Raw genomic sequence first — 24,366 nt, forward strand, 5'->3', positions numbered from 1 at the left:
GCTTTGATTCACATCCACATTTAACTTGCCAATTGTGCCCACGTCACAGTGTGACTTGGGTTTGCCAACCTTAATATATTTAATTTCTTTTAGAGACGGGACCCAGGAGTAGAGACAAGGCAGGCTTAAAACTTAGAAAGGTACAAGAAGAAATTTATTAATAACACAAAAAAAAAAAAAAAAATTCAGAATAAGATCCCTAGATTGTTCCCTCCTCCCCTTCATTCAACATTTCTTACCAACAAACATACAGTGAGCACTTCAGTCAGTGATACATTCAAATAATCAGTTCAGTTCACTTAAGAGAGAAAAGTCCCTTTTTGGTTATGGCTTAGGGGGCGTCTTCACCTTCACAATCCACATCCGCCCGGGAAAATATTGCAGATTATGACTTTCCTCTCATTCTGTCACAGTCCTTCCAGAGCTGTGCAATGGGTTATGTTACACACAAGGGGTATTACTTTTAAAGGCAGGCTGCTGAAAAACAAGATTCTCTTCATCTCCTTCACTATCAAATGTCTCTGTCCTTATTCTAGTCCCAGAACAGAGAGAGCTCCAATTCTCCGAGGCAAAAAGTCATCTCTTTCTCTATTAAGTGTCTCTGTTCACATTTCAGTTCCAGAACAGAGAGCTCTATTTCCCCAAGGCAAAAGTAAGGTCTTCTTCTCAAGCATCCAAACCTCCCCAAGTATATTTCACAGTTTAAAGGAATTTTAGTGAAGTCACAATCCCCTTAGCCCACAAAAAAGGTTTTCAGCTACTTATCAGTTTGCATCTTTTCAATTTCTTTCCACTAGGAACTTTATCTTCATCCCGCTGACCTCTGTAGTTTCCAGGCTTTATTTCTTTTCATTCAGAGGAGCTTAGAAGATCGAAGATCTTATTCAGGCACAAAGAAGTTACAATTGTATCCAGATTGTGAAGAAACAGCATGGGCAGATGGAGGCCTCCTCTCTCAGAGCGAGGAGGGGAGGGGGGGAAGGGAGAGCTTTTGGTGGCTCCCCGATCCCTCCTGCTTGGCCATGCCACGTGAAGAGGGGAGCTCCGGGCCACGTGGAGCCGCCCAGAGGCATGTGGTTGAGGGGGGGTGGGGCCGGGACCATGCGGCCAGGCCGGGCCCCCCACCAAGCCGGGGCCAGGGTCCCAAGCCAGGGCCCCCCGCAGAGCCAGGGCGCCGGGCTGGACTCCAGGCCGAGCCCAGAGCAGGGCCGGAGCCCCCGGCCAGGGACCACCACTCCCGGAGGCTGGAAACGAAAGAGGGCCAGCAAACCTGATCCACTGTGATTTGTAAAAGCGAAATAACTTTTCATTGTTTTTCCGAGCTGTCCATCACCAAACCAGCTCTCTGATTGGTGCCAGCAGCTCACAGGGGAAGCTCCCAGAGATGGGAGAGCCCCTCCCACTCCCTAGCCTCATGGAGCTTGCTCTGAGGTGAATCCACCCCTCCCCCCAAGCACATGAAACCAACACAGTGCCCAATGCTGATGGCCCCAGACATGCAGCTATATGACCTTCTGGTCACTTGTGTGGATCAAGTCATCCTGGTATCCGTGAAGCTCAGAGTCACAATAAAACAAGCATCCCACTCAGTAATCTGTTGCCACACCTAGTCCCACATTTGTTTCTTGCTTATTTACAGCAGACAAAGTGGCATTAAGGGCACCCTGTGTCAGTGGCACTGGAGTCTGGAACTGGGCTTTGGAAGGCAGCAGTGCTGTCTCCTTCCAGCCAGCACTTAAAACTGGGCAAAGTCCATCGCTGAAATGAGCAGATATGACAAGTACAAATATTGCATATGCTCTACTTTTAGGAGAGGAAGAGCACTCCAGGGAATGGACAGCCAACTTTGCCAGTGTTATTTTTCCAATCTCAGGCGGGGTAGATGCATTCTCCACAAAAATGTGTACTCGCCTGGAAACTTGAGCAGCATCCTGATGTGTAGGTGGTGGGGCAGGCCTGATAATCTCCTGCACAGCCACACTGCTGGAGTCCAGTCCAGCCTCTCTTTGCTTTTAAACAGTCCACCTTTCAGAGAACACTGACTTTACTTCCCCTCAGAAATGTTAGACTCTGAGTTAGTGGGGTAAGAGTGGTGCTGGTACATGCTTGAGTTTAATGCACTGGATGGTACTCTCTGAGGTAGCAGAAATTTTTATCCTTGTAGTTTCCATCAAGATTCTATAGAAAGAGGTAGAACACATGGAAGTTGGTTTATTACCAAGATGAAGTCGTTCTGAAAACCTAGCTAATTAAAATTGTGTTGTGTTGTTTTGTTGGGTATCTGCTACCACATGAGATAACGGCAAACACTGAAAGGAACATAGACAAGTGTAATTAATTAGATAATTTATTGGTACACTTCAATGCTTTTTATTTATTCACTGATTTTTATTTGCTCCTTCTGAGTACTTTCACAATTGTGTATTTTTCTTAAAATGCCATTTACCATTGCACATTGATTAGAAGATAAAGGAGGATTAATTTTTAAGCTTTGCCACCTTCTCTAACCTTCTTCTTGAATTTTGTATATTTTAGATTCACAATCTTCTAAGCTTAATTTATTTATTTTTTTCTTTAAAACAATCTTCATAGCTACAAAATGCTGTAGGAAACAGAATGTGGTATTAAGAGTATAGAAACAGCCAATACGCTGAAAAATATATTTTCCCATATAATAGGTTATCATATCTGCTGTTGGCATTCTCGCTAGCTTTCAGCTAAAATATACAAGATACCAAATATTACTTTAACTGGCACATCTCTTTAAAAAAACCATTCTGGTTGAATGTGTGCAGTGGAGGTCTCCATTACAAAGCATAGAAAGGCAGGAAAACTGCCATCTCAGGGACTAGATTTGCAAAGTCCTTACAATTCCCTGTTTTACCCAAGGCAGTACTAGTGTAAGGGCCATGAACTTGCACTAAGGTGTCACCGGTTTGCAGCTCTATCATCACCCATTTGCACAGATTCAACCTCTAGTGCCTGCTGGTATCTAGAAATAACAGTAGTGGCAATGATATATAGGAAAATGAGGATAGTTTCAGACGCTGATTATGTGGGGCTTCTTGATTGAAATATGCTTTTTCCTGTTCCCTTGCATTAAAAGTCTTAACATTTCTACCCTCTTTAAAGAGAGGTGTTGATCCTATAAGAAACCCTCTCCAATTGTACCAAACTCTTGATAATTTCCCCCATATGTTTCATTGTATATTCCTTGTGTAAGGATATTAGCTTCATCATTTCTTAGCAGATGGAGCCACTTGGATTAAGGGGTCTGACCAAGATAATGCAGAAATTTAGCAGACAGCAAAAGTAAAACAACCAGAAAACAAAGTGTCCAAGAGTTCAAGAGAAACACTAAGTTCCTTCGTGTAGCTGATGTTAAAACTATGAGACATCAGCATGGTAGCACTCAAGGGTGTAATGAATTCCTTATCCCCAGTGTTGCAAAGGAAGATACAGCGTGAGTCCCAGAGATAGAATTCATGTCCCAGAGGTAGGATTCATGCCTTGCTCATTCAGAACAGCTTTTCTTCAAAGGCAGGGAGTAAAACCTTTGTGTTTCCATCCCTGCCTTCTCGTACCATTCTTTCTCGCTCAATTCAATTCAGGTAGATAACAAGTGGTTGATATATTGGCAACAGGAAAAATCCAATGTGGGCAGATTACACAGTTATAGAATCTGACTTTTCAAGGTATCAGAGGCATATATACATATATATATATTCACATATTCTTTTGGTTTTCACTGAAATAAAGTTGTCCAAAGTTGGTCGTGTAGAGGGCCTGAGAGAGCTGGTAAATCTCAAAAAGGAATGGACAGATCTAATTTTTTTTTTTTTTTAAACTATCAAGCTCTAGTGAAACAAATCAAATACAGCTTTAAAACTTCCCTGCCTGAACTTTTCCTCTTCCCCATCCCTCTCCCTGGGGTTTCTGTTTTAGAGCTCTTGAACTGATTTGTTGAGACAGATCAAAGCATGAGATATTTCTCAGCTGGTCTTATTTCTCTCACTGGATTGTGGTGGCAGGAGACAGCTCATTACTACTGGGAGAATGCTTCTATGAAACCAACTGCATTACAGCTGGTAAGAAAAATAAGATTCTGCTGAAACTATAGTTCAGTCTCACCATCACAGAAATAAATTATTTTAGAATAAATAAATAATGTCACACTGCACCTCATTAGAGTATAAGGTTGTGCAGTAACATGTTAAATACATCTGAACTGTACTGCTTCTGTCTAGTATAGTGAAGACTTCAAAGTACATCTTGGGCTTGTCCAATTTTATCATGTTTGCCCTATGCTTATTTAATATCTCCCTCTTCAACAATGCTTCAGTGAATGGGAAGGATGGGAGCAGGTTATGTACCTCAATAGCCTGTCAGCCTTCTCCAGCTGCTGACTGTATTTAGTAAGACACTTGGGTAAGGGTATGTTTTCAGGGTGCTTCCTGAACACAGATGTGGCTCCTTAATTTTTTCAAGAGCGCATAATGTATAAATCATGTAGTGCAGGGCTGTTGCCTGTTTGAGAGCAGCTCAGAATAGGCAGGTTAGGAGGCTGCTTCTTTCTACAGACTGTGTATGTGATCTGTCTTTTCACAAGCTGTCAGTCAAGGGGCAGGACAAGCTTTCTGCCTTTTTCCTTCTGCTCTTGCTGTTGTTATTTCTCCCAGCACACCCTCTTACTTGCTTCCAGCACTGTCCCTTAGCAGTCCCAAAAACAGAAAAAAGCCTCATTCTTTTGACCCAGGTCAATGCTGTAGTTTGCTCACAGCTATACAGATTTTTTGGGTAAGGCAAGGGAGAATAATGGCTCCATTCAGCAGCAGAGCTGGTTTGGGAAATTATTCCTCAAAAGGATTTTAATCTTAGAAATAAGTGGAAAGAGGAGAAGAAAGAGAAAAGAAATTAACCACCTAATGCCTTGATTCAGTGGCAGGGATAGGAGCAAATTTCAGGTCTCCTGACTCCCTTGAAATCACAAGAATTCTGAATTCATGAAATTCTGAAATGCAATTGAGGTGCACATGGTCAGTTGAGACATGACATGCAGAAAGCATAAAGGCACTAGCCGTTCACTGGAAAAGGACTCTCCACCTGAGGGTTTGTGCTTATGTTTATGCTTAAATGCAGCATGGTAGATGTTGCAGGCTCTTTTGACTTTCTTTCCTTTCACATAAGACAAAAGAGAGACAGAGAAAGAGATGATGAGGGCTTGGAACTTAGAAAAACTTAGAAAAACTTAGAAAAAGTTTTCTCATGCAAGGGAATCTTTCCCAGGCTGAGACAGTTTTCTCAGTTCCAGCCTGAGCCTTTCCCAGGATGATAAAACTGGGGAAAAATAAAAAAAAGAATTAATAACAAGATTAACACCTGGGCTTCACTGATAAACAGTTCTCACGGTTTGTGAGAAAGTTTTGTTTTCTTCAATTATCCAATGGACTGCTGTTCTGTTTGTAGTTTGCGGACCACACTATAAATGTGGTCCGGCTGTTCAATAAATCGCTTCTTTAGCCACCTAGCTAGAGGAGTCCGTGTCGTTATTCTACGCGATTCATCACGAGTAGCGACAGTTGAGTGTGGACAAGAAACAGTACAGTGCTAAGACATATTTCCAAAGCAGGACTTGCTGCCCCTTGTATGGCGTCTGAGGAACGGGAAAAGAACTGGTGGATCCAAGTCCATGACTCAATAACTTTTTCTCTGTATGCTCCAGTGTTCATCTTAGCAGCAGCCACTGTCTGGGTTCCTAGTTTTGCAGAAAAAAAAAAGAAAAAGCAATCTGTGACTTAACAGGATTGAAAATGAAACATGACTTCCTGCTTTACTGTACTGTGTTGGAGATTTTCATAGGCATACCATAAATGGGGCAAATTTTGGCCTGGTTCTTGCAAGACGTAGCAAAATAAGTGTTTTTTTTTTTTTTTTTTTGTGAGCCCAGATGTAGTGCGCTCTACTCTGGAAAGAAAGGACCAAAAAGGATGTGACATGAATGTAGACTTCTGAGGAAGAGATAAAAAAATCTCAGGTTTCCTCCCCACCCCTGTCTGGATCAGACCTACTGTGAAACTAAATTTCTTCAACAAGGCAAAGTCTGAAGAATATAAAGCACATGAAGTCTCCTGGGGAGGCTGCATTTGAGAATTGTGTTCTCAGTTTGCTGCAAACAGCATGAGAATGGGCTTATTGGGATTTCCTGTATGCTAATACCAGTCTTTGACAGCTCATTCATCTTACCTTTCCATGGTGTTTCCACCTGGACACACATTGCATCTCTGTGGGGCCTGTGACCAAAGTCAATGTCCTTGTGGCAAAATTTAAGCAGGTAGAATAGCTAAGAATCCCTATGTGTCAGTGTTTTCTTGTGCAAAAACCAACCTAAGCATGAAAACAGAGAAAATACAACCCAAAAGGGATTTCCATGTCAAGGAATCGTGTCCAAACAACTGTGTCAGCCTGTTGCTTTCATTCATGGGTGATTGTAAAATTATATAGAAATATTGACCCCCTGCCTCTGTGTGCATGGAGTCATGCCCACCAAGGGTTTTCAGAACCCCTGTTCTCCAAACATCTGGAAAGATTTTCTGAGGTGACTGCAGCATAGAGAATTTTGGGCTGGTATTATACACACGTGGTGGACCCCCTGTAGTAACAAGGATTGATCCAGATTTGTTTTTCTGTTTCATAGCTGGTGTTTCAGATACATACAGGGCACCATTTTATGTAACTGAGCTGACAAGTTTAAGGTTTGAGGCCTGAAAGAGGGTCGGGAACCTGTAATTATTTCATGTGATTTTGTTTGTCCAAACCCATTTTTTTTTAATCTTTCCAAAGTCAAAACCGCTTTCCCAAGCTGAAAACTGATCTCTATGCAGCACCCTGTTGTTTTCTGAATGGTTTCTGCTCCACAAACCCTTTCACAGGGTTCTAAGGAAGGGAACAAAGATTTAGCTGGCAGCAAATGTATGACTGTTCCTACACAGTCAGTCCTATCTTATAGAAATGCTCCAAAATAAGAAAGAGATGGGCAAACATCTTATTCTATTATCATGCTTTCCACAAACATTCATAAGGGTTTTGCTCTTGAGGGGAACTGGGGCATGATACTCTCTGACTAAGTCTTGGTTTTGTTAAAAAATAGCTGTGAATTGCTTACAGTGATTGGTGGCGGTTCTGGGTCAGCTGAGTATAATTGATCTTTCTGATGGCTTGCCTTCCTTTCCTGGGAAGGAAAAAGAATTGTGAGCAGAGAGGAGTGCTGGGAGTCAATACTGGTGAGTACCAATTCTAGTTGTTACTGTGTTTTGTAGTTCTGGTATCTGAGAAGTGGTGATTGTTTTGGATTGGCTTAAATGTTGGTAAACAGAGATATGCATTTAGTACTGAAATTATATGGGGAAATGCATAAATCAATTCATAAATATTGTGAAATGCTTTGAAGGGCATAACACGTGTACTGGGGAGACCAAAGTGTGAGCAGTAGTGGTACAAAGTTCCTGCATGTTGCAGAGCTCGTCTCTGCATCTCACCAAAGTTGTGCTCCTGCCTTTGTCTCCTATGTCCCCAGTCCTCCTATTACACTTTTATGAAACTTCAATACAAGGGTTCTAACCCTTCTGCTGTATAGCCTCATTCTCAGATCCTTTCCTAACACCTTGCACTGTGACAAACTGAAGTTCTTGCCTCATACACACCCTTGCTCTTTTTGATATTGCCTCAGTCCAGCTGCTTGGCAGAGGAACCCACTGCAGAAGGTTGATGATATCTGCACAAAGTAAATACACTGCAGCTTTGAGGAGCTTGTCAACACAAAAATTATTAATACTTCTTTCACATTGTTTCTTCAGTAAGGTAATTTAAATGTGATGTTAGCTAGGGAAGTATTGCTTCCCTTAAGAGCAGCATTGGAGAGCAGCATTGGAGAGCAGCAATACTTTGTTTTAAGCATAGGAAAGTTCCGCTTGTAGTTTTACCCTGCTGCCCAATGTGGCTTAGTGATATGCCACAGTGGCTGCATACCAGCTGTACAACCTGCCCACGACTGTATGATAAAACTTTGGAAAGATTATCTGGGTCAAATAAACTTTGTGAATGTTTTCTATCATGTGTTTCTATAATTTCTATTTCATGTGTTGTCCAAGACATAAGTGTTTGCTTCTACCTGAAAGTAGGGTGTTCATCAACCACCGTCCCACTTCTGTCACTGATAAAGACCTCACAGTAATTGTGCTCTTTGGCATACCAAGTGCCAATCTATCATCACCTATGCCCAGCTAGCTCATGCCTTTGCTGTTGGAGAATGTAAGATTTTTCAGACGGGCACAAGCTTCTATGGTGAAACAGTGCAAAGCTAATGTCAGAGATGGCATCTCAGCCAGGAGCAGCAGAAATAATGTTGCTTGAGATAGCTGGCTGCTTCCTCTATGCATTACAATTCATGAAGGGTTACATGATTGAGACTGCAAATCTATATTCACTTATTCTTGCACATGTGGTGTTGTGACATGGGATGTTCTGCTGCCATGTGTCTATGGATTGATTATGCAAGTCCTGCATGTTTCACAGTGTCTCACAGGAAAGTACCAGTAAAAGATATCAAGTACATATAAATAGGAGGTATTTTGGCAACATTTTTGTTAATATTGTCTTTTCTTTCTAGTATTGCAATTAGTAATTTATTTACATAGCATAAAATTTTATAGCTCTGTTATGTAGTGGGAGGTTGATGGTAAACAGCTTCCTGTCTAAGAATAATTTTTGGAGGTTCCTCCCTTGGTTTATTTCTGGTCCAGAAAGATTTTTTTTTTAATCATATTAATTAAAACTCTGGGATTCTTTGCCACATGCTCCTCTTAATGGTCCCAATTTATAGGCAAAATTCTGGAAGAAAATTTTGATAATATTTAGCCAAAGGCATTATCTCTGGCTTGAAAAGTCCTCTGAGCCTTAGATCTTGAGGCTTGAAGAGTATTGTGGCAAAAGGAACAGGATATGTTTCCCTGTCTTTGACTCTTCCTAAAATGTTTTTTTTTTGCTCCGTCAGAGAGAAAACTAAGTGCTGGACTGACTTTGCTGTGATTCAGTACAGCCTATATTCTCCTTTGGTCTCTGTAGATAATTGTTTAACTGTCAGTAAGATCTTTGTTCTAGGTATGATAATACTATTCTTGATATATTCTTGTTTTTGATAATGTGTAATTTTGAGACTTTATTAATATTATCTTCTTCATCTGTAGGACACCTAGTAAAAATATATGAAACTTCATTTCTTACTGGGTCCTTTCAAAAGTTATGAATCTAAAAATTGTCCTCCCAATAATACAGAATATTCAGTTTAGATAAAATAACCATAGAGATGGTTAATAATTTTACACATCCAGACTGATTAAAACAGCAGCTGATAAAACAGGACTTATTTCACACCTTGCCAGATTTTTGCCCTGGGTAGCAAGCAAAAGTAGTTTAGTTTAAATTCATATTGCCTTTTTTTAAGCATCACTTCTAGCCCTTATGCTCTACCCAAATCACTAAAAGAGAGGATGAATCACTAAAAAAGATCCTGCTAAAACAGTGACCTTGCACTTCAGTGCTATTCAGATGGTTTTAATAAACCAAGAAATTGTTTTTCAGAGGTGTTTTGACTCGGTGCTCGCAATAGCCAGGGGGAGTACGTACCAGAAGCAAGCTCAAGTCATCTTTATACTCATTGGTACTGGATGAAACTAATATGTAGGATCTTTGTCATTTTTTGGATTTTTTTTTAAAGCAAGTTGGCCTGTCATAAAGCACTTCCTAAAATACTATTAAACTTCAGCTTTGTAAGCGCCTCAAGTAAAAGATGCATAGGTGTGGCATTTAGGGATGTGGTTTGGTGGTGGACTTGGCAGTGTTAGGTCAATAGTTGAACCTAATGGCTTTTAAAGGCCTTTTCCAACTGAAATAATTTTATGAGGTACATCCAGCCAGAAATTTCCCAACAAACTGTTCTTTCATTCAAAAATACCAATTAATCAGAGGTTGAACTAAGCCCAGTTTGAGCTGGATCAATAAAACCCCCAAACCAAACAATACAACTGTTGAAAACGGGAGTAAAGAACACACTTAGAATTTTTGTCTTCAGATACATGTGGCCTGAAAATTTCATATTGTGGTTTATGATTGAGTAAGTTGAAATCGCAATGTTGTACTCAGCTATTTTGAACTGAACAGTTTGGTCTGTACCTTTTATGATGAGATGTTTGGGTATTTTGGTCATTACTAATACTTTTTTTGATTTTGCTATCAGTGTAGACATCTTCTGGGGTGGGTTTTTTTTCCTAAATTTAAATCAGAGCAGGTTTGTGAAAGAGAGACAAAATGTAGATCCTGGAGTTCTTTCTGCCTAGGTGAGAGAAATACCTATCTAGGACATCAAAGAGAAGATGTCAGCAAAATGAAGGTCATTCTGCTGGCTCTTCTGTAGCAATAAGCTTTTCCTGTGCAAGCAAAGCAGTGAAGGTAGAGCAGGGACAGATATAGTTTATATGGGTGGGAAGAAAGAGTGGAAAATATGGAGTTTGTAGCTGTGCATGATTGTATCCCAACCTTCTTAGCAAGGATATCTGTATATGGGTGACATAGTTCAAGGACAAACTCTTCTGATTTTGCTGATTTTTAGAAAAGTAGATTCACTTTTGCTGTTTTTCTTTCACAAGGCTACCCCGGAGTTCTCCTTTGCAAGCATGGTGAGAACTGGAGCTCCCTGTCACACATTCTGACCTATAAGAATTCTTGTATTCTGTGAATCATCCATGCTATGACCATAGGTATTCTACACAGCAGTCATAAAGCAGAAAATTATGGTTTATTTCTTATCTAACTGTCTGCCTTATAGAAAATGACTGTCTGTAATTGGGCATGAAGTATTTTAAATTGGGCCATCAACCAGACTGCATCTGCTGTTCTCTTTATTATTATTCATGACACATCACAGACACTGATGTTGTGTTTTCATTAATTTTTCTATTAACTTTTCCCCATCAACATGATTAAAGATTCATTATTCTGAAGCACAGTAGAACAACCTGCCACTAACTCCCAAACCTGAGATCAAATCAAAACCACCCTGTATATGACATTAGACAAAAACTGATTCAACCTTATAAAAATGAGTTCATATCTCTGAGAATAGATATGTTAGCAAAGGATTAGCTGTTCAAATGGTCAAGTCAAACAGGGTGTAATCAGGGCTAAGTTTACAGCTCCTCCCATTTCACTTCTCCTATCTGTGATTTAACAGTCCTTTAGATGGGAGTTTATCTTAGTACTAATTATCTTGTACCAATTACCTTGTACCAATTATCTATGTATTTAATTTGGCCACGTAATTGGCAGACATTTCCAACTTAGCTAGTTTTTTTTATATGCTATGTATTTAATGGAGCGGAAGGATTTTTTATTCCCTTATGATCTTTTAATATGTGAGCTCTCCTGCCTTCTCTCTTCTTCTAATGGTTATAAGCAATATTGCCTTTAAGTCTGAAAAGTACCCTTTCTAAAAGCTTAAAAAATACTCTATAAAAAATGGGGAAATTATGGAAATAAAAGTTAGGATGTTGTTAGATGTGGTGGATTCATGTGGACTAGCAAATGTAAAGAAACCCATTGATGACTGTAGTTTCATCACTGTTATTATCTTAATAAAAAAATGCAGGCCTCAGTGTTTCCACAATATAAGCCCTTTTGCTCCCATCTCTATAAACTGCTAGTGAATACCTTAACAATGTCCATTAAGGACACATTCAACATTTTGGAAAAGCACATAAAACCTGTTGATTAAATGGCTTGTTTCAACCTTATGGAACATAGTGGGTGTGGGTGTGTGGGTGTGTGTATATGGGCTGTCCCTCATTTTGAAACCTATGAGAGAACAATGCTTCTTTCTATTCTCTTCTCTTGGAAAGCAGGTGAGAAACAAAGCCATATATTTATAGCATTAATCTGAAATGGAAATGTGGTGGGGAGAAGAAAATTTTTGTTTGGGCTGCAGCTGTATAAGAAAGCCAAAAGGAAGAAGATGTCCATTGAATTAGGGAATCAATCCATCTAGGTGTTGTGTAGCCCCTACGCCCCAGCTTAGAGCTTTACCTCTACACAAATATTTTACATGTGTGTAGTGGTGACATGCTTTCAGGGAAAAAAAAGTTTAGCCAGATCTTAATGCAGATGTGCTGCTTCTCTTACAGCTCCCTTTCTTTGCCAAGTCAGATTTTGAAGCCCTTATTTTCAAAGGAGTTGCTAAAAAGGACTCTAATGATAACCTGCTGCTATCAGTAATAGCCTGGCTAATAACGTTTTCCCATACCAATTTTCAGACATCTCAGTGCACAAAGTGGTCAGCAGCTGATCAATTAAATAGCTATGGCATGTCCTTGATGCTTATGAAACATGTGAATTGAGACTTCAGCCTCTGTATGGATCATCCTTCCTGGGAACAGGGACCTCCCTCCAGGTCCTGTGGTTGGTACCAGCTCTTTTGTAACTACATATTAAGGGGTCAACATCATAGTTCTAGAGAAGAACAAATGTAATTTACTATAAGGCAAAATTGACAAAACTTAGGTCTGAAGGCAGACACCAATGAGAAACAGACAGGCTTGATACCAAAATGGTTCTGCAAGTTATCCTTAGTTTCACCCATCTCTCTGGTCGGGATCCATGTTACTTGCAAAACTTCAGATATTGTTTTAGATAATATTTTCAATGACCATGTTTGGGGAGAAGCCTCTGCTGTTTTGTCCTCGAAAATTATTTAAGGGTATCTTAGATAATGTTAATATTATACTTCAAGTGAGCTCCAGGGTTCCATTGTTATACATAAATTTTTCATTCCAATTTTTTTCAGACAAGCATGAAATGCATGTGCTGAAAGTACTCAACTGAAATTTATTCAGTATTCTTGAGACAGTCAAGTGCAGTAGAACTGGAGGAAAGACAGACCTGAAGAATGACCTAAAATTGTATCAGGAGACCTTAGATTGGATAGTAAAAACTTTCTTTGCCCAGAGGATGATTGGGCACTGGAACAGGCTCCCCAGGGAAGTGGTCACAGCTCCAAGTGCCTGACAGAGTTAAAGAAGTGTTTGGACAATGCTCTCAGACACATGGTTTGATTCTTGGGGCTGTCCTGTACAGGGCAAGGGATTGAACTTTGATCCTTGTAAGTCCTTTCCAGCTCAGTATTTTCTATGATTCTGTGATAGTTTTATCTTTATTGACAGTACTGCTAATGATGAAGGAGAAGAATTGCCTGGAAACTTCTCAGTTTAATCATAATTGAGTACTGGATAGAAGGGTACATGGTCTAGCTCTGTTCAAGTAGAAATGGAAGAGTAGCTGATTTATATGTATATATATATGTGTGTATATATCTTTAAGGTTTTAGTTGATCTGATGCGTGTGATTACATTTGGCACACAAATAGTACACTTTAAAGTGATATGCTATTTAATTGGAAATAATTACAATTTAAGACAGAATTGAAGAGATAAGATGAAAGCAAAGTTCTTTACAACTCTAAGAAAACGCCTAGCATTTGGATGATGAAAAGCTAAATCACAAATTATAGGAGTAAATATTGCAGTCAAGAGAGGTATTGCTTCCCCTGGAGACAGGCCAGTAGGAGTTAGGTGTATTGCTCTTCAGAAATGTTATCTTTTTATTCTCTTTTTTTCCTTGTGAGGAAAATACTCTGCTTGAAAATGCCACGTCCAGCTGTGACCCTTTCAACATGACTAATTGCCAGAAATTGTGTGCTCTCTAAAACCTGACTACACCATTTGTGTCTCATGCTTACTGTAATTATGCAAATGCTATGTGATACAAGATGGCTGCATCGGAGTTTGTTACACAGTGATGAAGGACCCCACCTCCAGGAGCAAAGAGAGAGGGAGGGCAGAGCCGTTGGCTGCAAGAGGTGTGTTGATGAGAGACGTGGTGCAAGATAAAGCCTGAAGTTCACACTGACTAGGAATGATCTTGTCTTCTAGTTAAAGGGGCTTGAATCCAGTATCCAACAGTTGGTGTGTATGATGTTGCTTGGATTTATGGCTTTTTGATGTGGACCTACAAATGTAAAAAGAAAATGTTGGTGCCTGACTTATTGCAGTGTTTCAACAGACGGTAAAAGGCAACATGGAATATGCTGCATCATTGATGTCCACAAACTCACCTCCGCTCCTCCATGCTTATCCACTTCCTTTCTTAGTGCTTTAGCAATCCAGTACTTAAGCAATTCTGTAATTTCAAAGTGCATCATAAATTATCTATTTTACAGTTTATAAAGAGGAACACAGAAGGGCTCATGAATTCACAAGAATTATTTTTGTATTTTCATAATTTGAAAGCAAATTGATGAAACAGTTTATCCAACTCATTAAAAGAATTGACTTCTGAAGGTTAATGTAGACTTTCAGAAAGTGCCCAAGTGATTAAGCTAGAGCAGTATCAGAATGACTGTGGCATGTGCAACAATTTATTGCCTCTGTGGAGAGAGGGCTGTGGGGTGGGTATCAGTGGAATGACTTTTTTTTTTTAACCTCACTTTCTGAACAGCAGAACAATTTATCCTTCAAAATATACTCCTGGTGGGTAGGAAGCAGCTTCTCCTACGTAGTGTCCAAAAAGCCATAGGTATGAAATCTGATAAGTTGTACTCAGCACAGGGAAGTGCATAGTTTGTTGACTGTGGAAGAAAAACACCACACCACATGTAAAATAATCATGGAATCATAGAATGGTTTGGGTCAGAAGGAGCTTAAAGATCGTCTAGTTCCAATGCCCCTGCCATGGGCAGGGACCCCTTCCACTAGACCAGGCTACTTAAAGCCTCATCCAGCCTGTCCCTGAACATTTCCATGGATGGGGCATCCACAATTCTCTGGACAGCCTGTTCCAGTGCCTTACCACCCTTACAAGAAAGAATTTCTTCCTAATATCTTACCTAATCGTACTGTCAGTTTGAGCCCATTCCCAGTTGCTCTGGCTCTACATGCTATTGTAAGAAGTCTCTCTCCCCTTTTCTTGTAGGCTCACTTCAGGATTTTGGAAAGTTGCAATCAGGTTATCTCAAAATAATAGTGATAATAGCTATTAACTACATGTGGTAACAGGTCAATGGTAGCATAGAATGGGCGTTTCTCCTCCCAGATATCTGTTGTATAATGGTCCAATTTTATATGCCTAAACTTAAATGTTTTATCTGAATAAAAAAAGCGACGGGATATTTATTTCATTACATGCCAAACAAAACAACTTCCTACACAGTAGACATAACGTGAAGTTGTCTGACTTATGTGACATATAAAAAAATAATCATCTCCCCATTCACCTAGGATGTCTCTTGGTAGAGATGTCCGCTACCCACTTATTCTTCTAGCTGTATGTCCTGGTTTGAAAGACAGGTGTCTGTTAAGGAAAGCAGAGTCTTCCCTTGAAATGGAGAAAGTAATTTCTCTCCCTCTAAATTAGTATAATTTTGAAATTAAGGGGCTCTTAGGCAAAGATATGGGGATAGGAATAACAGTTCTTTACTGGTATATATAATAAGGCAAACAAAGCAACAACAACTATGAAATTAACAACAAACAGAACAGGAACCCAGTGACAGTTCTCTTAGCTGTGGGCACTTTCCCCTGTGGTGCAGTTACCGTCAGAGCTGGCAGTGAGTGCTGGAAGATTGCCGGTTGACAGGGGCAGATGCAAAGACCTTGCACAGCTGCAGGAGCGCTGGGGTGATGGCAGCTGTGTCCCAGATGGGAAGGGATGGAGGAGAGGTTTTGCTCACGAACTCTGGGGCAGTGTCGGTCCCAGTGCTCCAACAGGATGCTTGGAGATAGCAAGCTGAAGTGGGAGGGCCTCCTAGCAGGGCAGGGGTGCGGGGTCCAACAACAGAAGAGGCAGCTCCTGGCATTGGGATGGCGGGAGGGGGAGTGGGTAGCAGCGACCTTCCTCCTCCGAAGCCAAGAGCGAGAGCGGGCAACTCCCCCACCTTCCTTTACCTGCTTCTAATCTTGTGGTGTCCCGTTCCCGCCAAGAGAAAACTCCCAAAAAAACAGGGAGGTTCCCCCTCCCCCCTGTCTCAAGGACATAGCAATCAGTGCTTCTTAGCATGTCAGTGGGAAAGAATTCCACAGGAAAAGACGAAAGGAGAAACCAACCCCCAAGACTGAGGTATGTCTAAAAATAATTCTGGATCTTCCATATATAAGAAAGAAAGAGCTAAAGAAAGTGTTAATGGTTCAGAAGCAGCAGCTGCTTAAAATGTTGCAGCCTCAGAAAGCAGAGGGTGATGTGGGAGCAGGAAGGATGGGCTGTTTCCAGCTGTTTGAAGAATTTCTGCCATTAGGCATACACCCGAGGTCTGAAGATAAACATTTTAAAGTGCACTTCACGTTGATCTGTATTTCACTTAGGCTGATGTTCAATGTCGTCAGCAAACTGTTCTGTAGTAGCTCTTGTTATTTTCTCAGACAGCACCCTTAGGACTGTATAAATGGCCGCCACAGGAAAAAAATACTGAGAACATCATTATTCTCTAAGAGAGTTTCTATTATTGGTAGAGAACTTGGAGAGTTAGGAGCACCAAGACTCATAAAAGTGTCATTGATTATTAGTTCTTATGATTTCACCTTTTTTTTTTTCCCTGTGTTGGGAACAAACTGGGATCTTGAATGAAAAATGCATTTATGATGATGGTGTTTCCTGGAATTTATGGAACATACACTACAGCATGATGAATTGTTGTAATATGTTTGTCTTGAGTATTTCTTAAGAAATACTTATTTCACACTTACATAAAGAAAATTAAAGATAGTTTAGAACTAAATCTTATACCTGAAAAAAAAATCTTATAGGACACAAAGTAAGGAAAAATATTGGAGAAGGGCTCCCTTTTTTTTCTTAAAATCACTGAAAAATCATGGTACTCTGTTTACTTTGTTTTTCCTCACAGGTTTCAATATATATTAACATTCCTTTGTGCAAAAAATGTAACTAGTACTTGGTTATGCGTTTACCTGCTTATCTTTCCAAGTGTCACAGTTATAGTTTAAGCTAGCTTGTGATGATGGCCATGTTGGCTGATATTACTGATGGCATCAGCATAACCAGTTTGAGAATTAAATTTTCTTCTAGCAAAGGATTTAGGTAAGGCTTATAATGCTGAGCAAGCTACCAAACTGTTTCTGAAGACAAAGTTGGGGGGGGGGGGGGGAGGGGGGGGGGTTGTTTCTGGTTTATTTCTTGTTTGGGTGTTTCTGGGTTTGAGTTTTGTTTGTTTGCTTGCTTGTTTCTTGTAAATTTACCTGCCTGGAGATGGGGCAAGTTCTAAGGAAAGGAGCCACCTTACAACAAGAGATTTTCAATGCTCTTCGGCACCTCACACTATCCATACCACCTTAAGATACCAGATGACATCTGGGCTCTAAGTGAACATTTAGTGTTGTTGGGGTTGTTTGGTTTTGGCTTTTTTCCTTCTCTTCTCCATCTATGGAATTTTTTTCCCATTGACAAGTACTGATGGCTAGTGATAGAGGGAGGGGGAGGCTCCCTGTTCTTTTTTGGACTTTCTCTCACAGAGCTGGGGTGGGGGAAACACCACGAGATCAGAGGCACGTAAAGGAGAGTGGGGGGCAGTTGCTCCCTCTCGCTCATTTTGGCTTTCAGAGGAGGACGGCCACTGGAAATCCTCACCCTGCCATCTCAATGCCGGGGGGCTGCCTCTTCTGGTGCTGGATCCCGCACCACTGCTAGGACGCTCTCCTGCGTCAGCCTGCCATCTCCAAGCATCCTACTGGAGCCAAGGATTTCATGAGCATAGCAGAGCCTCTTCTCCACCCTTCCCATCGAGGACACACCCCCAGCACTCCTGCAGCCACACAGGATCATCGCATCTGCCCGCTGCCCACCGGGAGCTGCTCCAGAGGGGAAAGGTGTCCACAACCAAAAGAACTGTTACTGGGTTCCTGTTCTCTTTGTTGTTAATTTCATTGTTGTTGTTGTTGTTTTGTTTGTCTTGTTAGATATACTAGTAAAGAATTGTTATTCTTATCCCCATATCTTTGCCTGAGAGCCCCTTAATTTCAAAATTATACCAATTCAGAGGGAGGGGGTTTATTAGCTCCATTTTGAGGGAAGGCCCTGCTCTACCCTAGCACACATATCTTTTCAAACCAGGACAAGTGTGTACAGCCTGAGTTATAACTGGGCTGCATCTCTGTAGATACACTCCTGGCCACCAGGAAATGCTATTAATTAAATATTACCTAACTTGCAAAGGAAGAGTGTATAGTTGAGCTGTACTGCCTCGCTTCTCCTGTGGGCTAATAGCACACATAGCTTATCAGATTTTTCCTTTCTTGAGAATTATCTAGGCTCTTTTTTCTTTTTTTCAGAATAGGAAAAAAGTGTATTGAGATTTTCCTTGTCCTCCTCACAGTCTTAGAGTACCTTATCTGATCAGACTTTTCCATGTTCATTGATGTCATACTTAGGCATGTAGTTAAATAATTATACAAATACTTAATGAGGAAAATTTAGAAACTTATCAGGTTTGACAGAAGCTTTTAGGCTCTTTCTCTCTTAGGAGTTTTCAGCAGGAAAATCTTTTGCTACATGTTATTTCCATATGAAATGCAGCTCTGTGTGTGCTGCTGTCCCTTTCACTGGAAGTTGCACTGAAAAACTAGATACAGACCATGCTATTGCAGCCCAGTCATAGGAACTGTGGGCTCATTTCTGTCATTCTGACAAGTGACTGGACTGACAGTCTGAAGCCTCTATTACTGGGTCATAACCAACCTGATACTTCACTGGTCTGAATCTCTTCTTTCATGTTAAATTTCTTCAGAAAAGTGTTAGCTTATCTGTATAGTTATTTCCAGCCTCATTTTGCCAGGCTTTGTCATTAAAATATTGTCATTGGCATTAAATAAAAATATTGCCATTAAATTATTCAGGCTTTGTCATTAAAATCCTGTCTGTTACTGGGAAAAAGTCCTGATGACAAATCTCTTCGGGGCTTACTTATGCAATGGAAAGCAGTTCAGAGACGGTTGCCCTTGGAACAAAAGGGATGGATTTGAAACCAAAACTGGCGCGAGTACATCCCTAACAGACAGTTATTTGTCTAGAACAGAAATAGCCTGCTGCGCTTCTGAGATGCATATGGTTGTCTGCAAAGAAGCAGACAGGCTTTTGAGAGAGCTGAAGAACTTTTGTGACGTGTGCTGGTTTCACATGGTGGGGGAGAGAGGGGGAGCCGCCTGAGAGGAGCAGCACGGGGCCTGGAAACAAGAGGGCTGTCCCCTCTCTGGGAGCTCCCCCTGTGGGCTGTGGGGACCAATCAGAAAGCTGATTTAGTGGCTGACAAACTGAGTAACCAATTAAAAGCTATTTCGCTTTCATAAATCGCATTGGTAAAGTTGATCTGTCGTGTTTTGACTTCTGGTCTCCACAGAGGTGAGGTTGGATCCGGCTGGGACCCCAACCCCAGCCCCGGCCCCAGCTTGGCCCGGCTTCCCTCTCCATGCAGCCTGGCCGAGCAGGGGATGGGGGAGCCACCGAAGCCCCCTCCCCTCCCCTCCCCCTGTTCTCAGCTGGGGAGCTCTGGTGGCGAGTGGGGAGAGGCTTTTCCTGAGGTCCTGCTCCCCCCCAGTGTGGCCACGATTCGGCCAGGCTTCTGCTGCTGTTTTTTGGAAGTAGCCAAGAGAGGGAGAGAAGCCCCCAGCTGACCGGTTGGCGTGGAGAGGTGCAGCTGAGTTTTGGAGTTTCGTCTGGCCTCCTCCACGTGGCCTTTGCGGCCACATATTTTCCAGCATGACCTGGCCCATCTCCTTCAAAATCTGGATGCAATTTTAACCTTTTAATGCCTGGATGAGACTACAGATCTGAGCTCCCCTGAATGAGAAGAATAAAGCAAGGAGTGTACTGAAGTCAGTGAAATGAAGAAAAAGATGGGAAGAGATTGAAGATATGCCACAGAGAAGTAGCTGAAAATCTTTTTTGTGGTCTATGAGAGGACTGTGACTACACTGAAATTCCTTTAAACTGTGAAATATACTTGGGAGGGAAGTTAAAGTGCTTGAGAAGAGGATCTTTTGCCTCTCTGTTTTGGGACTGGAAATACGGACAGCAACATTTAATAGAAAAAGAGATATGAAGAGAATTTTGTCTTTCAGCAGCTTGCCTTTAAAAGTAATACCCCAGGTGTGCAGCATAACCCATAACACAGCTCTGGAGGGACGGTGGAGATGGGAGGAAGTCATGGTTTGCAGTTTTTCTCTGGGTGAACACAGATTGTGAAAGTGAAGACATCCCCTAAGCCTAAACCAAAAAAGGAACTTTTCTGTCTAGAGTGAATCGAGATGATTATTTAAGTAGATAACTGACTGAAGTGTTCTCTGTATGTTGCTGTTAAGAAATGTGGAAGATGAGGGAAGGGGGAGGAGGGAATAATCTGGAAATCATATTCTGAATTTCTTTTTTTTTTCTTTTTTTTTTGTGTTATTAATAAATTTCTTCTTATACCCTTTTAAACTTTAAGCCTGCCTTGCTTTTGCTCCTAAATCCTATCTCTAAAAGAAATTAAATATATTAAAATTGGCAAACCCATGTCAAACCTTGACAACATGTCACAAATGTATCTGTAAAGGTAGTTCCAACAACCTATCAGAGGAACAAACTGCTAGACAAATGTTGAACCCTAAGAAATATGATCACTGGAATTTGAGGTCGTACTGGAAGTTATTTCCCCATAAGTTCGGTGTGAAGTTGTAAAATTTAGTTATTATCTGTCACCATAGTATGCTGAATTGGCTGTTTTCCTTTAGGATGACTGCAAAAGTGCATTGATTGAGCAAGACCTTCTCAATCTGTGTGGTTTTTTGTGGCCTAGATGTCTTCAGCTCCTGTAGACCTTGCAATATTTCCTCACCAACAAGCTCTAAATGGCCAACAGTCAGTCATTGCAGGAGGGATTCAGAGTTAAGGCAGAGGAACCTTAGCTTCATGCTGTAAGTGTAATAGATGCTGCCATGAGACCCTTGCTGCAGCAAGGTACCCATCAGATGTACAGCTACTGACACACAGTACTGGGGAATATGTTAATCATGATGTCATAGGAAGTAGCCAGCTGTCAACAAACATCATTGCAAAGCAGGGTGACTGCTGTTTCTGTAGATGTATAGGAAGTATCCTGTGGTGCTGAGTGACTAGTCCACATGTTGTTAGGTACTCCATGATTAAATGGATTGGTTTTTTTGTTATTTCCCATGGTCAACATAATTTTGTTGTCTACTGCAAGGGAAAAAGGTGGATAAGATATTGTGAAGGCTATGCAGGAATTGCCTTTTATGATGAGATTTTAGCTGAAGGTCAAGGAAATACCTACAGGAGTCCATTAGACGAAGCTGTTAGTAAGATGATGCTACTTGAAAAAATTCGTCTAGCTGAGAAAGGCCAGTTGGCAGTGGATACAACTGGTTGTATTTGTTTGGGAGGAGAAACTGTACAACTGGAATTTGTCAGGAAAGGGAAACGAACTACAGTGTTAAAGAAATGAGTGAGCCAGATTTTGGCATCTGCTACAGGTTTGTTCCTAGAGGAAGTCTCAAGGGTGCTGAGAAAATAACTGTTAAGCAAAAGCAAACTTTGCAAAGCAAACTTTCTTGACAGACAAGTACAAACCTGAATATAGCAAATGTCGCGTATGTTCCTGACTATAGCAAATATAGCTGTAGAACCCCAGCTTGGCTTAGGGTAACAAGGGTAAAAGGTGGCTGCTGTGGGAAAATTGGTTTGAGTGGCTGCCCGCTTGACTTGGTACCCTTAAAGCTGTAGTATCAGGACTGGATTGTGCCATCAGTGAGGGCAGGATGAGATGCTGCAAGGTTGTTCCAGGTGGGCTTCTCAGAGTGGGAAGCACTATGGTGGCTTTTTCACCTGGAAAACTCTGGGAGGATGTGATGTGCTAGACCAGACAAAATACAGCTGAGTCAACTCCCTTCCTTGCGGAGGATTTAGTGTGACTTGGTGATGCAATGCTTCGAGAGCTTGGTTCATATTTGTGGTAGCCCACCACAAAAAGCTACTGGGTGGTAAAAGAAGGCTTTGTGTAGCCTTTCACTGCCATCTTTGAGTTTCCATCTTCTGCTTGACCTTGTGCTTTAAGTGCTCTGCTGGAATCTTGGTGGATGAAAGTTGGGCTGCACTCGGGGACCAAATAATTTTTTTGGAGTAGCTCTGCATTAAAAGCCTTTATACAAACAATATACCTAATCTTTGCTAAATTGAAAGCTGCAACTTCCCATTTAAAGAGAAACCAGGTTCTGTGAAAGTCTTTTCCTTGTCTTAAATTTTTTGACCTTGATTTTTTTCTTCAAGCTACAGAAAAGCATGTGGTCAAGGTAGATTGCTCATATGTGTGCCCTTCATTTTCTCAATAGAAGACATAAGATCAAAGGTCTGATCATAATTATTCTTTGTCCTCTTATCAACATTTCTTTTGCATAGACTATTATTACAATATTAGGATTTCCCATTACACTCCAGAAAAAAACCCAATCAGTCTGCTGGAAGTTTGGGAAATCTAAATTATTTCTCTTAATATTGATCTCAAATCCAAGCTGTTTTTTTAACTGTACTATTAAGAAAGCCTGGAGTTGTCTAATTGCTTCATTCTGCTCTGCAATGACAGTTAACCATTTGCTGATTAAAGGGGCAACATCCTTCACATACATTTTGTTTGATTTCTGGATCTTATCCATCACCCTGACACATCAATGTAGTAGCTGCATTTTGGCAAGTCATTAAATCAGGGGGAAAAGGGCTGCCTCTTTCCTGGCTGTAACAGTCTGCAAACTGGTGTATGTCAGTTTTACACCAGCTGAAAACCATTGGTGTTTTGTGTCTTGCAGGTATTTCCAGGGTGGGAATACTTCTTCCCACATATTTATGTCATGATTGGTAGTGGGAGAGGTTGGCTTGCTTTGTTGCTGGTGAGCAAATGAGGGTAAGAATGCAATCATTACTAAACAAGGCTCAACACCTTACATTCCAGGCCTTTTGATGTGCTTCTTTCCTCACTATATTACGATTCATACACTTGACCACAATAATTGTTTTGTGTGGGATTTATTATTGTTGTTTGGTTTTTTTCTAACCTGGTGACTGATTTATTGACACTACAATCAAATAATCTCCAGGAGAATCATTGTAGTATACTTCAGCAGAAACAGAATTTAATATGTCAGTTTTTAGTAAGCAATAGTGATTATGTAGTGAAATACTAGAGTGAACAATTCCATGTAAGGCTGAGCCCAGTGTGCTTTCCTAGAAACTGTACTCATGCCTGATTAAATAGATTTAAATGTTTAAAGTGAGTGTAATAATGGAAACAATCCCATGTTGCTGAGAAGGAAGATGAGTCAGTGGGAGTGTACTGTTAGCACAGTTGCCTTGGTTGCCTATAAAGTAAAACCCATGTAGTACATGAACTTTTGCTAGCTTGTGCACAGGCTAGAACTGAAATCTCTACCAGGAACATCACCTAAAGAAGCACACAACTTCTGGGAGTAAGCAGTGACAGCATTCCTGGAAACAAAATAAATAAATTAAATAAAATTTTAAAAAATTAAAAAAATAAATAACATTAAAAAAATAAAATAAAAGTGTGATAACTTCCAATAGAACTAACAAAGTCATGCAGTTCAGCCTCCAGTTCAGAATCAGTTCAGTTCTGAACTTTTACAAGAGTCTCTTGGTCTCCATTCATGGTAGTGGGAATCTAGACATTTGAAGAGTGATTATTATTATTATTATTATTATTATTATTATTTATTATTATTATTATTATCATCATCATCATCAGTATTTTCCCCTTCCCCACACTGGGAAACTACAAGCTTAAAGTGGGATTACCTGACTACTCTATCACAAAAAAAGTTTTAGATAATATTTCCACTGGAAGCATATTAAAAAAAAAAAGGCTTTTTTAATGTCTGAACACAACTATCAGTCAAACTAATGACTAATGTTTCTTGTCTGGCAGGCACCAGGCTTGCTTGATTTCTGCATCTCCAAAGAAGAAGAGGTTCAGATGTGGCTTCATGCATGGTTTACATGCATAAAAGCTTTTTTGCTATGCATCCTTATGTCTGAGATAAACACCATCACAAGACAAACTTGCAGTCCTCTAAGGGTCGTCAGGAATTTGGATGATGAGACGCAGAAGACCCAATCAGTCTGACCCTTTAAGCCACTGGATCATACTCTGTGTCAAAGATAGCTTCTAATTTTCAAAGAAATGGTAGTCTATCATATTAA

The sequence above is a fragment of the Oenanthe melanoleuca genome, chromosome 2 (assembly GCF_029582105.1).
Source record: "Oenanthe melanoleuca isolate GR-GAL-2019-014 chromosome 2, OMel1.0, whole genome shotgun sequence".
Lineage (NCBI taxonomy): Eukaryota > Metazoa > Chordata > Aves > Passeriformes > Muscicapidae > Oenanthe > Oenanthe melanoleuca.